Genomic DNA, 17,310 nt, shown 5'->3' on the forward strand with positions numbered 1-17,310 from the left:
TGTTGCATGGTGCAGTGGGTGTTATGCAACTAATGAATCATCGAACTTTACATCAAAAAATAAATAAAAATAAAAAGTTTAAAAAAATTTATATTACTCCGCTTCTATAATTCATTGAACTATACAAGAAAGCAGAATGAAGGTAATAATGGATTTTTAAAAATCTTTATGGAAAATTGCTTTGCTATTCAACTCTTTGAAACTGTTGCTAAATTTTGGTATATTTTGGCTTATGCATCAAAAATAGTAATATAATCATTCCTATCTGGATGAATATTCAAAGATTTGAAGGATTTTTATCATGACATTATTTAAATAAAATATTAAAATATTAAAAAATAAAATTAAAAAATTAAATATTAGATAAATGTTCAATTACAGATTATTCATATATTTGGAACATTCACTTCAGGATATATTTTGTAGGCATTTAACATGATAATGTAGAACATCAGTTATAGCCAAAATGATACAACTGTATGCATCTGCATAACTATTTTATCTAGACTACAGCCTGATTTTCAGAATTTGAGCACATCCTTTGAATTTTGCATAAGTGAACATGTGAGTTGCTTCCGGGAAAAATAAATAGAGAATTACCCTGAAAAGAAGAATCTATGATAGGACAAGCAATAAAGGATAAGTGAAGACAAAGAAAATGATCTGCATCGCCAACTCATGGCAGCTACATAGAATTGCAGGGATTGACTTCAGAAGGTACAGGAATTGTTAAGACAAAGGGTCGAAGGAACTTAGTAGGATGGATAGATATTGGAGTATAACTTTCTGTTATGAAAGCAGAGACTTATCTAACTTGAGATGCAGTTGTGTTTCACATACAACTTTGTGAGGCTGTATTTTCTTTCTTAGTGTAATTCCAGTTGTTGTTCGTGGAATTTGTTCTTCTTTTCTTTCTTTGTTACTTAAAGGAAATTTAGGTCAGGTGATATATTTTTACTCTCCACATTTGAATCTGAAGCCCAACAATTTCCATTGAGGATTCTCGTAGAACTTCGTTTTAGTTATGTTTTAATAAAGTCTTATTTGATTGACTTCTGAGGTGGCATGGCATTCCCTTACTGATAAACTATTTTAGTTTTTTTATGGAGATATTTTAATTTAATGTGATAGATTCGGCCACTGTTTTTCAGGTTTTATATGCCTGCCTGGAAGCCTTTTGATAACTTGCAATAATAAAATGAATTTGACTTTTAGGGTAGACACTCTTGTAATTGGTATTTTTACCAACTCAGGGCGTTTATTTTTCCAAAAAACAATAAAGTGCATTCTTTCCATTCTTGGGGAATGAAGAGTAAGGGAATTGCAATTTACAAAAAAGTTGTGAGAGATTCCATAGTTGCGATGAAAAAAAAATCACACAGATCTATTTCTTACTTTAGACATGATCTTTGTATAACTCAAAAAAAGGAATTTTTCCCATATCTCAAATTCATTTACCTTTCTGTGTAATTAGGGATCAAGATATAATAAAATATTTTAAAAAATATATTAACAGGTAGTAGGTAAGGCTAGTATGGACTAAAAGCCTGCATAGGAAATATTATTTTAACTTTCAAAATTGTATATTTTCAATACTGAAAAATGGGGTTTTGAACACAGAAGTGATTTTGATAAATGACAGAATTCTGCCTAAGGCCACAGTAGAGACAAGAACAAGGAACATAAAAATAGGGAACCTACAAATTAGCATGTTATTATGATTATTCTCTTTCACAGCATTTAAGAACAGTTTTGAAAAGATCCAATGTCTTCAGCAGTTTAAACTTATTTCTACTGTACCTAACTAGCACGTACGATAACTCAAATTGACAAGGTTGCCTGAGAAATATTGGCACAACTCTTGTATAGCAATGAGGCATTACTGAACAATATTTTTTGGATGATAAACAGTAATGGAAATTTGAGATTGAAATGGCCTTTTCAAGGGAGTAGGTCACACCTAAGAAAACACAAGATAGGTATTTAAGTTTGTCTCTCATTCCTGGATATTGAGCTTCTTCAAGTGTTTGTGCGTTAGTCAATTTGACACCTCAAGGATCCCTAATTTTTATGAAGATGTCAGCACGCTGGGAACATTTTTTGAAAGATCTATTTAAAAAAAAAAAAAAAGTCTGTATCTGCCTTGCCCCAAGACTGAATATAATTTTTCATGGTAGTTACAGGGCTGATGAAATACTGAATGGGTTGCGGGAGGAGGGGGTGCAGTTGGGGCAGGGTGGAGGAATATGAGGATTTCAAAAATTCTCTCCAGTGATAATACTCTGTTTCAGTTCTCCAGAAACAAAAGTAATAGCTACTACTTAGTAGGCTTTGCTAAAAACTTGAGGAAAGAAAATCACTGAGCCTCAGTTTCTTCATCTGTATGTAAGGGCAATGTCTAGCTCTCAGGTTATCATGGGGGGAAAATTACACAATATATACAAAAGCCAGTCCAAGTTAAACTCTATAAAGGTTTAAAATCCAGAGGTGTACTCTAACTGAAAAACACTGAAAAACCCTGCATGAGTTTTAACCTGTAGATGTATTCCTGATGTGGTGAACACACTAAAGGAAAAAAATGCTGTATATTAAGAAAGAAGTTAGGGTTGAAAGAAACACTGCCTAATATAGATGTCATCTCTGTCATCAAAGACTCTGACGCTCCTATATATTGCAACCCTTCAGGACACTCCAGTGTTGATCTTCCTCCATGTAAGATAGGGTTATGTCCCAATAAACCCATAAACCCATCATAAGTTGAAACTATTTTAAGTTGAAAATGCATTTAATGCACCTAACCTACTGAACGTCGTGGCTTAGCCTAGCCTAAGTGTGGTCAGAACACTCACATTAACCTGCAGTTGGGCAAAACCATCTAACACAAAGTCTATTTTATAATAAAGTGTTACATAGCTCATGTAATCTCTTGAGCACTACCCTGAAAGTCAAAAATGAAATGGCTATATGAGTTCAGAATGGTTGTATCAGTTGTTTACACCCTTGTGATCGTATGGCTGACTGGGAGCTGGGGCCCAATGCCCAGCATCAGGAGAGAGTATTGTACCCCCTAGCGCTAGCCTGCGAAAAGATCAAAATTCCAAGTGCTATTATTTACTGCATGTGGATCGCTTTCGCACCATCAGGAAAGCCCCAAAATTGTTAAGTCAAACTATCATAAATTGGTGACTGTCTGTATATAATCTCAGATGCCTTTGACCCATCACCAGTTGTTGCCACACTCAACTCACATTTTCTTATTGCAAATCTTATTTTTGTGTATTTCTAAATTCAGGTTTCAATGGTCAAATAATATCGGACTTGCAAAAAACAAATATAGTTACTAATATAGTCACTCATGGGAAAGAGTAGTTGAGGTTTTTTTTCTGATCTCATTTATATTACTACTTTCATTGTAGCAAAGTTTTAGGTAGGCCTTTAAAATTGTCCTGCTTCTTTCCAGTACTAAAATAAACTTCTGAGGAGTTCATTTCTCTCTCCTGCCTGTATACAAATGTATGGTAAGTATTCCGAGAACAGTCTGTTATCAGTATTGGTGTTTTCCCCTGGAGCTTGTTTCCCTTCTAGTTTCTTTTTTTTTTTTTTTTTTTTTTTTNTTTTTTTTTTTTTTTTTTAAGATTTTACTTATTTATTTGACAGAGATAGAGACAGCCAGCAAGAGAGGGAACACAGGTAGGGAGAGTGGGAGAGGAAGAAGCAGGCTCATAGCGGAGGAGCCTGATGTGGGGCTCGATCCCAGAACGCCAGGATCCCGCCCTGAGCAGAAGGCAGACGCTTAACCGCTGTGCCACCCAGGTNGAGTGGGAGAGGAAGAAGCAGGCTCATAGCGGAGGAGCCTGATGTGGGGCTCAATCCCAGAACGCCAGGATCCCGCCCTGAGCCTAAGGCAGACGCTTAACCGCTGTGCCACCCAGGTGCCCCTCCCTTCTAGTTTCTAAACTTGAGCATCTTGGAGTTCTCTTAGATTTTTCCCTTTCCATCTACATATTTATATTCATTAAGTCCAATTTATTCTTTTATTTTTTCTTTTCTTTGACTCTTTCTTTCCTAGTTTACTGCTAATTTCATTCCATTGCCCCTCCAGTAATCTTCCACACAAACTGTGAAAACTCATTTTCCATGAGAGTCCAGCAAGGTAGGCAGGTCTCCTTCTTCACCAAATACCTGCTGGCTTTGGGCAGCTGGCTGTAGGAGTATGGGTGGTTTTCTTTGGGCAGAGAAAACCTTGCAGTGGGGATGTCTGGCCTGAGACCTGAATGATGAGAGGGGGTAAACTTTGAGAGGCTGCGATGGGGGTGCAAGGCTTGATGCGTGTGAGGAAAAGAAGGCTAGCAAACAGGACATTGGCAGTGAGAAGAGAGGCCCAGAGGTGGGAGGGTAGCCGGGTCACACAGTGCCTCATGGAATCTGCCATTTTTTTAAGTATGCTGGAAAATCATGGAGGGATTTTAAGCAAGGGGAATGACAGGATCCAATACTTTTTGAATGGTCACTCTGGTTGCTCATAGATGGATGCTGTGGAGATCAGAGTCGAGGGAGCCTTCCTAAACACTCCTTCCACTGAACTTCCCGAAATTCCCTCTCTTACTCACTTGGCTTGTACACATATGCAATCTTGTATTATTCCACTTTAGGTGTGTAGCACACAGTTTTACCAAATGCTCCTTGATGGACCTCATATCTTGGCCTCTGTGCTCTCCACTGCACTTGATCAGATGCTTTGCATCTGACAGGTATTCAACAGATAGTACAGTAACTGTTGGTGGAGCCCTAATACATCAACTACCCATCCTAGTGAAACAGAATAAATGAGGCCTGAAGAGGTCAGTGTCTCAAGGAGCAGGCCCTGTAGATTAGCTCATCCTAGCAATGGTAAGCAGTCTGAAGACAGGGCTTCTAAGTCTTCTATGTTCACTGAACCTCATTCCATGTTGACACCTCATGGGGTTCATCAACATTGCTGGAACTCACTAATAGTTTGTTGAAAATCGCCCAATGCTACACTTCAGATCTGTGCACGTCATTGTGTGTAAATGTGCCCTCAAAAGAAGAAAAGGAATAAACAAAATTTGCCCTCTAGTTAATGATATGCACACTGGAGTATTAGGGAGAAGTATACTAATGGTTGCATCTGACTTTGAAAAGCACCAAAAAATAAGATGAATTGATATGCATGGGTAGAAAGATGGATAGGTAAGTAGATTTGTGAAAAGTTGAGTATATTAAAATGGCAGGATCAAAGTGATTATATAGGGATATGGGTATTTATTATAAAATCATTTCAACTGTTCTATGCATTTCAAACTTTTCATAATATGGTGAAAAGCCAGTTGAAAGTGATAACTAAAAAAGATCATATCAACAAAATGTTTAAGTTTATAGTTCTGTATGTCCAATTTTATGTATCTGAGCTTTCAGGAAATCTTCCAATCCTTACACAGGATACAGATTTTGCCCATTTATTTATGACTTTGAAGAGCACCCCAAGAAGTGGTGTAATCAATTCAACTTCCTATGGCTTCCTAAGTTAACAATTTGGGTTATATTCACCTATATTTTCTAAATGATGGCTATAAATTTTCCAATCTATAAAAACTAGAAAATAAAGCTAAAACATTGAATCATTATTAAAATGAGTGTTTTGTGATACTTAATATAATTAATTAGAATAATTCCATATTATTTATTGGGCAGTATTATTTATTGGGCAGTATAGTCTTGCCTTAGCTGATTGTAAAAGTACAATCAGCAGTCCCTCCCGGACCCTCTCCCCACCCTCTCTCCTAACCTCTCGTTCTTTCTCCCTCCCTCCGCCTCCCTGGCTCCCTTTTCCCCGTCTCTTTTTTCGGAGGCAGAGACACTGCATAGCGTGGGTAAGCATGGCATTTAAATGGCAGGGGATATGATAGACACTACTTCAAGATTAAAGTTCCATAACTAGTTTTGTCTCTTTTTTTTAGAATGAAATTTCTAACAATCTGAAGCACTATTGTGCATACCATATAACATCACATAACAGCACAACTTTTGGGTTCCGCCTTCTTTATCATTTTTCTAGACAGTTTATTTTAACGTACTGCTTTTGTGAATGATTTAAATGGAAAAAAAACTGTTCCTTAGTTTTTCTTTTCAAACGACAGAATGCACATTCTCACATTCACACTTTTTAACTCTAGGAAAAATGAATAGAATGTCTATCCAAAGTATACTTTCAACTTCCAGTTTGTATTTCAGACAATCGATATCTTTAAAGGAGACTTGAAGGGACAGCACAAAAGTATCACTGCTTCCACTGGGCCGACCTATGGATAATGTCGGAAGTCAGTGGAAGCCTTACATTTCTGAAAGGTGTGCCCAGGTGTCAATAAATATGAGAATGGGCTCAGAGCTGTGTGTAAATGAATAGGTTGCATGCATTTTAAGGCAGTCTTACAGGGACACATTGAGAGATCTGGCATTCTTAAAATCGAGCATATGTCATATCAACATTCCTAGTACAAAGTATTTTGTTACTGTTTCCGTGCTCTAAATAGCCCCATACAAAGGCACATCATTGAACCAAAGCATATGGAGGCGGCTACTCAGTTATGCTGAGCTATGCTATGGTATCAGTTTGCTACTGCCTTACTCACCTTTTTCTACACATTTGCCAATGGAAATTTCTGCTCGGAAATTATACCGTAGCAAAGAAAGAAGTAAATACACGAGGGTGGATTCCATTTCTCAAGACATATCAGTATGAACCAGTGCTATTGTCTGTTTCCTGCTGAATCAATAAAACAGATGCACCTATGCCTTAAGGAAACAGTAACTCTTTAAATTGCCCTTTATATTTACAATTACCTAATTACTTTATTTTGCCAAAAATAAAGGTCATTAAAATCATCTTGAAGCTTCCCTTAAATTTCAGAAGTAGCCTGCAAAGTTGTACAGTCTTTAACTATGTCCCATTTAACACATTTAATAGATGTAAAAGCTCACAAGTGATGATATAAAGGATAATTTACGCTTGCAATGCATTTTTGTCCAATTAATAGATTGCCTGCGTGTTGCATATTTTGCATGACAAAAGAGCAGAATATTAAACTGCCATTCATAATGAAAATGCACTTTGCAAATTAAAAGTGCCGAAACAGAAATTTTTCACCCTGTTTAGGAAATAAACAGTCCTTAACCAATTAAACTGCATTGTAATAATTCTATGATTTATTGCAAGTTGTTTAACTTTCAAAACTCGGCTAACCCATATTAAGGTCACAATCCATCATGTCTTGCTTGGAAAGCCAGCAAATAATGGCTGTTGTATTAGCTGCTTTTGATGATAGTATGAAAGAAGTATTAGCACTTGTCAACAAAACTGCTTACAACATAACATTAGCATGCATGGGCTGCTGTACCTATTTATTATTCTGGCAGCTTCACACATATTGTTACAAGCTTATAAAACATTTTGTCGGGTGGAAACCGAATGTACACTGTTTGGTTTTCTGATAGACTGGCAGCATAAATGTCTGGGCTGACTTAGTTTAGTTTAAGTGTAAATAGAGACACAAATTCTTCAACCTGTTCTCTTATTGATACTGAAAAGTGCTGAATTATTCAGCATCCAACTCTTCTGTTTGTGTCTATCACAGTTATCAATTACCCATCAGTCTTCTTGTCAAAACAGAATGGATTAATCTGGCTGAAAATAAGACAAATAAATGGATACTATAACAGGGGTGCGGGGTTGCCAGACTGTCAAAGGGAAATCCAGGCAGTGACATTTGCCGTCAAAAATGGGATCTCTGGCTTAAGCGAGCAAATGATTCCCCTTTGCGAGCCAAGAATGCACTTAGCTCACCGTAAGTAAATTAATCTGCCTTCTTTGACTGCTAATGCATTAGCACTGAGGTAATAGTTCAATTGCTGAAATTCCTTTATGTTTAAATAATTTTGGTCATCATTATTGTTTCTCAAGGAAATGCAGATACTTCATCTTGGTGAGGAGAGGGCTGCTGGGTAAATAAATGAGCCCGTTTAACAATGAAGTTATTGCTGATAGTTTTATGCCACTTCATAGCTCTCGGCTCATGTGATACCAAGTAACTCTTTGCACAGATGGCTGGTGGAACCCATCCAGCATCTGCAAAGTCCATCCCTGTTTTCTTTCCCAAACATTTTATTTGGAAATCTTGTTTGGCAAACTTCCTGAGACTCTGCCTAGCTGTTCAAAGTACATATTTCCAATCTATCTCATTTGGCCCTTCTATAAAAAAAAAACCAGCAAAGTGCCTTCTGATTTGGCACAAAAAATGCAGCCACAGACTGAAGCAAGTTTTAGGTTCCTGGCCAAAAATTTACAAGAATGTTATCTTAGATGCTTCCATACTGGACTGTTTTACATAGTCATCATTAACATCTAAAGCTTTCACATCATGACAGGATCAAAACCCCCAATCTGTATCAACCGATAGCTTTACTTTGCCAGAAGTTCCCTCTTGTTCTCATTTCCCCAGACATTTGTATCCTAACTAGTGTGGACGCGGTTCTTACTTACACCGTACGATGGTGAGGTATTTAAGGAGAGCTACCTGCTAGAAAATGGTTCCATCCACTTCATGAATGAACAGATTATTTTTGAATGAAATCATCATCTTTTTGTGTGTGTTTTTCCAATAGATGGTGTAAAGCATGTAAGCATTTAAAAACCAAAATCAAAAACCCTTCCTATACTTGGGCAGTTCAAAAGAGGTCACCCTAATAATTACATTCTAAGTACAACTTTCTCAATTCTCCTAAAGACTTTGACAGACTGGAAATTTTGGTCTCACATTCCCAGAACATTACCTCAAATTTCTCCTCAATGTACATCAGTTTCCCAGAACTTCAGCTAAATTTAAGGGAAATGCACAATTGGCCTGGTCACAGCTCATCTTTGCTAAAACCCCTTCACTTGGTACATAATCCCAACACTACTTCATGGAAGGCAGCTGGCAAACATGTGCAAACACTGAACCTTCTCCTGAAATGAGACAGTATTTTTGTTGCCAATTTCTCATTTTACTTTGTCACTCCTGACCTTCTTCTCTTTTTAAATATGTAACTCCCTTATAGGCAAAAGTAGCGTTGTATAAAATTTCACGTGGCCAAAGTGTTTCCAAAATTGTAATTTTTTCCCTTAGGATTAATTCTTTGCAATATTAGTGGCTAAGTTAATTGACAGGTGTATATAATGAACTTACTTCCAAATTCTAGATGTCATTCCCCATTCTTTGAGGAACTTTTCAAAATGTATCTGCCATTTCAGATCCAAGTTGTCCAAGCCTATACCTTCTCTCCCACTGGTTCCCCATCCCCGTTTTTTAAAAAGATTTTATTTATTTGAGGGAGAGAGAATGACCAGGGGGGAGAAGCAGAGGGAGAGGGAGAGCAGACTCCTCGCTGAGCAGGGAGTCCAATGTGGGGCTCAATCTCAGAACCCCGAGATCATGACCTGAGCTGAAGTCCGACGCTTAACTGACTGAGCCACCCAGGTGCCTGCACTGGTTCCCTTTTACCAAAATCCTCCATCGTTTGCTAAGCCTTACCCAGTCCACCTTTACCATGTCCGTTATTTTCCCTTCAATTATGACTGTCACCGTGCATTTGTAGTCCCTCCTGATTCATTCATACATTCACGCATGCACCAGTTCATTTATTCAACAGCTCTCTGAGAGCCAAACATGAGTGGTTTCTCTACCTCAAGTCTTTCCAACACACCTCCCACTCTGGCCACCTGCCCGCAGCCTGAAATACCCTCTGCCCTCCTACCCAGCCTTTAAATCTCAGTTCAAGTACAACCTCTTTGCACATGTTTTTTATTACTTCACCCACATGTTATTTCTTACTTCTTCAAATCTCTTCAGCATTTTTCTCTCTCCCTTATCACAACGTGGTAGAATTCCTACCTCTGCCACTGAGTAGCTGTGTGACTGTGGGAAATTATATAACCAACTGAAGCCTCACTTTCTCCTCTAAAATCAGAGATACTATTACTCCATAGGGTGCGAAGTTAAACGAAATAATGCACGTAACATACTTAGAACAATGCCAGTGTATATATCATTGCACGCAGCAAGGAGTTAAAAATATTTGTTGTAATGTGTGTGTGCTGTAACATCTGTGTAATATTAAAATAACATTTTAATTGCCTTTGGTGTTTCTGAGGGACTTAAAACTACATTTACCTACTTTCCCAGGTGGTGGGCCTGGGCATCCAATTCTGGGCTGATCACTCTGGAGTCATGCTGCCCGTGGTGGTATCCTAGCCCTTTTTCTCTTCATTTTCTCTCTCTTTTTTTTTTTAATGCGAAGTCGGGCAGTTAAAAGTTTCTATACCTCACAGATGACTGTTAAGATTAGCTGAAAATAAAAGGCTTAGCAGTGCCTGATCCACAGCAAGACCTCCACAAGTGTAGCTTGTCATGACCCTAGAGGGGTTTCAGAATGTTCCTTGATCTACTTCTAGGTGGTGAGAAAGGACCATCAAAAATGAATGCATAATTCCCTGAATTATTGTCACACCCTACCAAAAGGCTTCCTGAATAACACTTCTGAAAGCAGTCTATCATGGATCTCCTAGACTGACTAAATACTACCAAATTATATCATTCCCCAAACAGAGGGTGATTTACATTCTCCCTCTACTGGGACATTGGCCCCTCTTTTCCAGCTTTCAGAGTGCTTCCAAATCATCTCCTCTCTTCTGAATTGTACCACCTCATCTTCTCCCTAAAATGTATCATTTATCCTCTAACACTTCAGTTATGGTCCTCCCGGGTCCACACACTCTCAAGGAGGCCATTCGTCCTGGCCTTGTATCTTTCCCCATGTTGATCACTCCCTTCCCTGCTCACACATCTAGAAACATCTGTCCTATTGCTAGCCATCTTCCATCCTTGTAAGTTTAAGAAGCTTGCCTCTGCCACAGACTTTCTGACTAACGTAGTCCTCAAAGATCTCTCTCTCATCGAAATGCCTGAAGCATTTAGAGATTTTACCAATTTAGCTATTAATTACAAATTGTCTTGCGGCATTTGCTATGTGTTTGCCTCTCCAGAGATACTTCGCTATCTTTTTTGCTTCCTAGCGCTCTTTTTCTTGGCTAATCAACAAAGCTCTCTGGATAATCTTCCTGGTCTGCCACGGACACCATGCTATTTGTCTTCCAACTGTCCTTGCTATTGGCCAAATCTATTTTTATGAACCAGGAAGAATTTTCCCTCCTTCCAAACTGTACTACTGCCGCTTCCGAGGGTCAATGACATCTGTATTCCACAGCCAGCCCTACCTGATGAAGGCGGCCCTATGCTGCGTGAAGTACACACTTCAAGATATTGCAGTTTGAGGTCTGAATCTTGGTTTTGCCACTTACTAACCAGGTGACCTCGGGCAAGTCACTTTTCTGAGCCTCAGTTTCATTCAATATAAAAATACTGTTACCTAGCTCACAGAAAAAAAAAAAATATGAGGAATATAGGAGATAAATAACAAAGTGCCTGACAAATAATAGGGAGTACATTTTAAATACCTCGCCCCTCCAATTAATATGAAATCATATTAACACTCTCTACAATGTATCCTTACTTTATATACACCTTGACACAATCATGATTATCTAGAGATTTATCCCTACGTTGAGTACTTACCATGCATTTACCACCCCTTATCAAACAGTTAAATGTTCAAGAGTAGGATGCACACTAATCTTAGTATCTGTAAACTGAAAACTAAGTGCTTTGTCATGAGAGATGTTGAAGCCATAACTTACTGGTTGTTCAAAGCTGATTAACATTGGAAAGTACCTTTCAAATGAAACACTGGTCTCTTTTCTCCCTCACATTTAAGGCAATTGAAGGCCAAAGGCTAAAAAGTCCCTTGATTAAGGATAAAATGCAGAGTGGAAGTACCATGCACATGGCTTGCCTTCCCATTTTTGCATTCTAGAAATGTATTCCAAGATAACGAGGCAGTGTTTTGCAAGGTATCTAATGAAAATTTCCTTTAGAGCAGTCACAATTACCATGCCAAAATGAGTCTCATAACTGAAAATTACCTCCAAATTTTTAATAATTCCCTCAGCAAACACTTGTTCTGGTTGGATGTATCCAGACTTTGGTTGAGAAATGAATGGTTTAAAACAAAAACGTGCTTTAAGTAGAATTTCTGAGTAGAGCAATCACAATAAAATGTCAGATTCCAAGGTCTGAAGAGAAAGCTAATTTGAACCTATTTTCTTTCTTTTTTACTTTGTGAGGACAGTCTAAATGGCTCAACCTAGTCTGTTCGTTGACATGTCTCTCTCTAGCTATGAATATTTTCATCTCCCCAGGGTACAATCCAACCTCTGAGTCAGAGTTAGCATGAGGGGTTAAACTACCTCTATGGGCAGGACATAGAGAAAAATCTAAAACTTGACGTGACTAATGTATGACTGAAATGACAGTCTATCACATATCGTGGTAAAGACAATTTCTACCTTCATGGATCCATCCTTGAGTATTAAAGAAGTCTTGAGAAACCACAACTCTTCCCATTGGCTTTTGGGAAAAGGGGAGGCAGGGAAAATTTTTACTGCTCCCTCTTTAAACTCTTATTAGATGGCTGCCGAGAAGTTCTGACTCAGCAACTTCCCAAGTCAGCCAGTCCTTTAAAAAGGTTTTCGGTGTGACCAACACAGATTTATAATCAGTCTTCTGTTTGGGAAGCCCAAGCTTTAGAGAAACTGAGTGAATAATGTCAAAATAATTGTATTTCAGTTCAATAATCAGATTTTCTCCCATATATATAAAAACAGGCCCGGGGAACAATTTTCAGCATTTTATTGTTTTGATGGGACAAAATAAAAGGTTATCATAATAGTGAGCTACTTTTTCTCCTTCTGAAAGGAAAAATTACAGCAAAGTATTTTCCTAAGTGCGAGAGTGGACCAGAGCTTCTCTGCCCTGTGTATGAAGTGTCTAGTCTCAGAAGTGAGATTCCCAGAGCAACAATTTCTATCATGTTGTGAAAGAGGTTAAAAATTTCTTTCGTCACAGAATATTAGCACTGACAAGCTTATTATAGCAAACCAAGCCCCCTCTACTCCTTCCCTCAGGCTCTCTAATTCACCACACCTGAATGGGGTTTCAGGGACGAGGGCTGCGGCAGGTGGGATGCAAATAGTAAATAACTAAGTGAAACTCCATAGCAATTCTCTTGAGCTTGAAAAATGTTCCATACTTATTACTTTATTTTTACAGTAACTGTCTCCTTCATTCATAACTACCCCAGTAGAACTTTGCCATTTTGATGTTCACTTCCACATAACAGATATGTATGGCAAATGTTAGTTATCTCACAAAATCCCCACACCTGTTCTCTAAGTGAAGTATTAATGTTTTTATATCGGAGCAAAACTGAGGCTCAGAGAGTTTAAGTGACTTGCCCAAGGTCACACAGTTAGCAAGTAGCAAAACCAAGCTTCAGAACCAAAACTCTTAGACACCACAGTCCATGCCCCTTCCATATAGTGTCATGCCGCCTCAATTGGGGAAGGCTGGCTGTAGAAGAAAGAGGTCACTGATTCTAAGAAGTGGCAGAAATACAGTTTAGAAGGAATTTGATCCTTTCCTCTGATCCATTTCTCCCCTCCTCTCCTATCTGTCTTTATCTTCCTCGCCTCTTCATTTTCCCCATCTTTATTTCCCCCATTTTCATAGTTAAATAAGAAGGTTTGTTCTTGAGGTAGAGAACGGTGGCAAATGCATGCAGTTTCCTAATTTGTAGAACACAGGGGGAGCTCCTGAATGGACCCTGACTCAAAAAACAACAACAACAAAAAAACCCCAAAAACCCAAAACAACTTTCCATTCACCTGAATAGTTGCTGAAATTCCCATCATTAGAGAGTTACTTCTTTGGATTAGGTGCACTTTGTCTCTAAAAGTTGTTTTGGAACACGTAAGGCCAGCATGCTATTTATAATTTTTCCCAATATTTATGTACCCATTGTAATCCATCATAGAACATGCAACTTTTGGTTGGGAATAAAACAGCATGAAAGGTTCAGACAAGTCCTCTGTAGCAGAGAACAGAACAAGTTCTTGAGGAAAGCATTTTTGCTAAGTTACTAAGAACGTACCTTATAATTCCACTACTGACTCAAGAAAAGTGCAGATAGGTTCAAAATGTTCGAAGTGTGGATCAATGTGTAGGAGATTTTTCAAAACCAAAGAAAGCGATAAAATGCCAGAACTGGAAGATGCGAGTGGAAGAACCATAAACTACTGGATTTTAGTGTTTTGCCAAAATGCAAAAGAGCACCGGGTAAGAAGCAACCAGATAATGATTATTTAAAATCAATAAGCTTCCCCCAAAGAAAAGTTAAGAAGCAAACAACAAAAGATTCTCATTATAGAATATATTTTGAGAATTTGTCAGCTGTAATTATAAAATCACCTCTCTGTCCTGACCAGAGAAATCCTGAAATGACACAAACCCCTGCTGGCCAGATTCTATCATGTGACCCTGGAATGACATTGTGCCTGTAATCATCGGGGAAACCAGCAGGGCCATCAACAAATGTAAACAGATTGGTCTCCAGGAAGGGTGAGCAGTGAGGAAAGGAACAGCCTCGGCCCAAGCTCTTGAACCTGTTGCAGCTCTGAACGACGGCCTGGACTCGGGCCATCACACAGTAATTCTGGCAGCTCACCACCCGCTCTAATGCAGAATGTGGCCGCAAGTGGCTGTGAGGCCGTAGGCTCCGTGACGGGGTGGGGGGTTGCAGCCTGGCAGAAAGGCTCTGCTGCCCTGGGGCTTCACCTCTAAGGAGGCCCACAGGCGCAGGCCGGACAGCAGAGCTCGGCGTGTTGCACTAATAACAGCCCTGTGCCGGGTGTGTTTCCCTCTGTTAAATAAAACACTGCAGGAGTTACAGAGATGCTTGTAAGATCTCTGTAGTATGTTCTGAAATAAGGCTGCAATTTCAGTACACTACAAACCATTGAAATTGCCACTTTCTAGGTCAAAAAATGGTTGATTATCACTGATTTCATATGACTTGACCTCATTGTTAATTGGTCATGCAGATTTGGTATCACAGTGTAACTGTGGGAAGGAAACAAGAATTCAAGTGTGATCACTAAATGCCTTGGGTTTTTTTTTCCCCCCCCAAGGAAACCCTTTTGGTTTAAAAGAGAAGGCAAATTCCTTTTAGCTGCAATTAGTATTTGTGGAATATCTAATCACACGGTGCTGTGCGGTATACACAATACACAAAAGAGACCAACGTTACCCTTGAGAAATTTATCATCTGTATGTGAGGATTTGGCTAAATATAGAACAAAAACAGCATTTCCATTTTCTACATTGCAGACAGAAATGGCTATAGTGTAAAGTGCAACTAATCTTTCATAAACTATACTGATGCCAGTACCACACACCCAGAAATATCAATTACTGGCCTTATTTTTTATGCACACCTGCCCCTCCCCCCAAAGAATACACTCCCACCTCCCACCCATCCCCCCCACACTCCCCTACACATACTCTATTAGTTTTCTTTCCAGGACTGGCTAGATAATTGGCAAGGACAACACAAAACCTTGTTTAAAAATTATTAAGAATTTCAAGATGGTGACAGGAGAGCATTAAACTGAGCCCTTCTACGCATGGAACCCTGTGTCACTACCCAGGTTGTGTGGCCATGAAGCAATCTTGCTGCTTTCAGTTTCTTACAAATGCCTATGCCTGGCTCATTCTACCCCAAGGCTTTGGCACTTGCTATTCTCTCTGCTTGAAATGCTATTCTCATGGCTAAGGTCTCAGCAAAAAAGCTTCCTCCTCAAAGTTTTCCTTGATAACTCTATCTAAAGAAGCTCCTTTTTATGTCATTTTCTGAATATTATTTTGCTTTCTTTCCATTACTTCCCTGTTATTTCCTCACTAATTTACTTATGGATTTATGTACTGTCTTGCTTCCCTCCACTGGGATATAAACTCCACAAGAGAAGTGACTTTATCTTGTTCACTTCCTCTTGTTCATATGACTCCTCAAACAGTACTTGGTACATAGTAGGTATCCGCTAAATACGTTTCTGATGAATAAATGAACGAACTAAACTATTTACAAAATATTTCTAATTTGTCAAAAAGCTTCACTGATCTTCAAGTATTTATGTGTTCCAACAGACTTAGTTAATCCACATGCATGAATCCAAAGACAAGAATGAACCAATAATGAAATTCAAAACTCCATCTAATGCAATGCATCAAAAGTGGAACACTCATTCAGTTATGATTATTAAGTGATTTATCTTTACAAATCATACTACATTCTAAAGGTCAACCAGCTATTAGAGTTAAATCTGCTATGGATCTCATATCTTTATTTTTTAAGTAAAAGTGAAAAGTAGACATATATTAAAATGTTGACAGAGGGGCACCTGGGTGGCTCAGTCAATTAAGCATTCAACTCTTGGTTTTGGCTCAGGTCATGACCTCGGGGTTGTGGGATCGAGCTCAGGATTGGCCTCTGTACTTCTTGTGGAGTCTGCTTGAGATTCTCTCTCTCTCTCTGTCTTCTACCCCACCCCCTGCTCATGCATACTCTCTAAAAGAAATAAATAAATCTTTTTAAAAATGTTGAAAAAAAACATAGAATAATTTCTAAGAAAATATGGTAATTTTTTACTGCAACTGTGCTTGTTGGTAATAGGATATAATTAAGTCATTATTAAACACTTTATTAGAAAGCTGAATGCAGCCATAATTTTTTCACAAAGCTAATATTCAATCTAGAGTAGCTAATAACAACAAAAAAATTAAAATGATTATAAATGGTCATAAAAACTAGGACTCTGACCCCTTGCAGGAACTGTGATCCTGAAAATAACCTTAGTTGAATTAACTGGGAGCTCATGTTAGATTATAAAGCCTCTTGTAACCTACCTATTAAATTATATCTTCTGAATTTAAGAGTCAAAGATAGTGGCCCCCTTAGTCTCGACTTCACTTTCCATGGTCCAGTTTGTTCTGCCTAGAGTTGGTTACTGCATGCAAATCATCCTTTTGGTGGTTTCATCCTTTCCAGCCATAACCAGAAATTAACAAAACAATTTATAAGCACTGACTGTTGAAGACATTCCTACATATCCAAGGAGATACGCAATGCAAGCTAAATAGGAGAGCATTTGCAATTTAAAATATAATTTTCCATAATGAAAATGTAAAGCAGTCGTTCTGTTTTATTCAGTATGGCAGGTTAGGAATCCCCGTGAAGCTACATTGA

General features: G+C 38.4%; 1 protein-coding gene across 7 annotated transcripts in view; it reads right to left on the reverse strand.

The window, feature by feature from the left end:
- The window catches only part of KIAA0825 (KIAA0825 ortholog), a 393,004-nt gene that overhangs the window by 74,279 nt on the left and 301,415 nt on the right, over nucleotides 1-17,310 (reverse strand). The gene's annotated exons all lie outside the window — the stretch shown is intronic.

Source organism: Ailuropoda melanoleuca, chromosome 3, assembly GCF_002007445.2.
Source record: "Ailuropoda melanoleuca isolate Jingjing chromosome 3, ASM200744v2, whole genome shotgun sequence".
Classification (NCBI taxonomy): domain Eukaryota; kingdom Metazoa; phylum Chordata; class Mammalia; order Carnivora; family Ursidae; genus Ailuropoda; species Ailuropoda melanoleuca.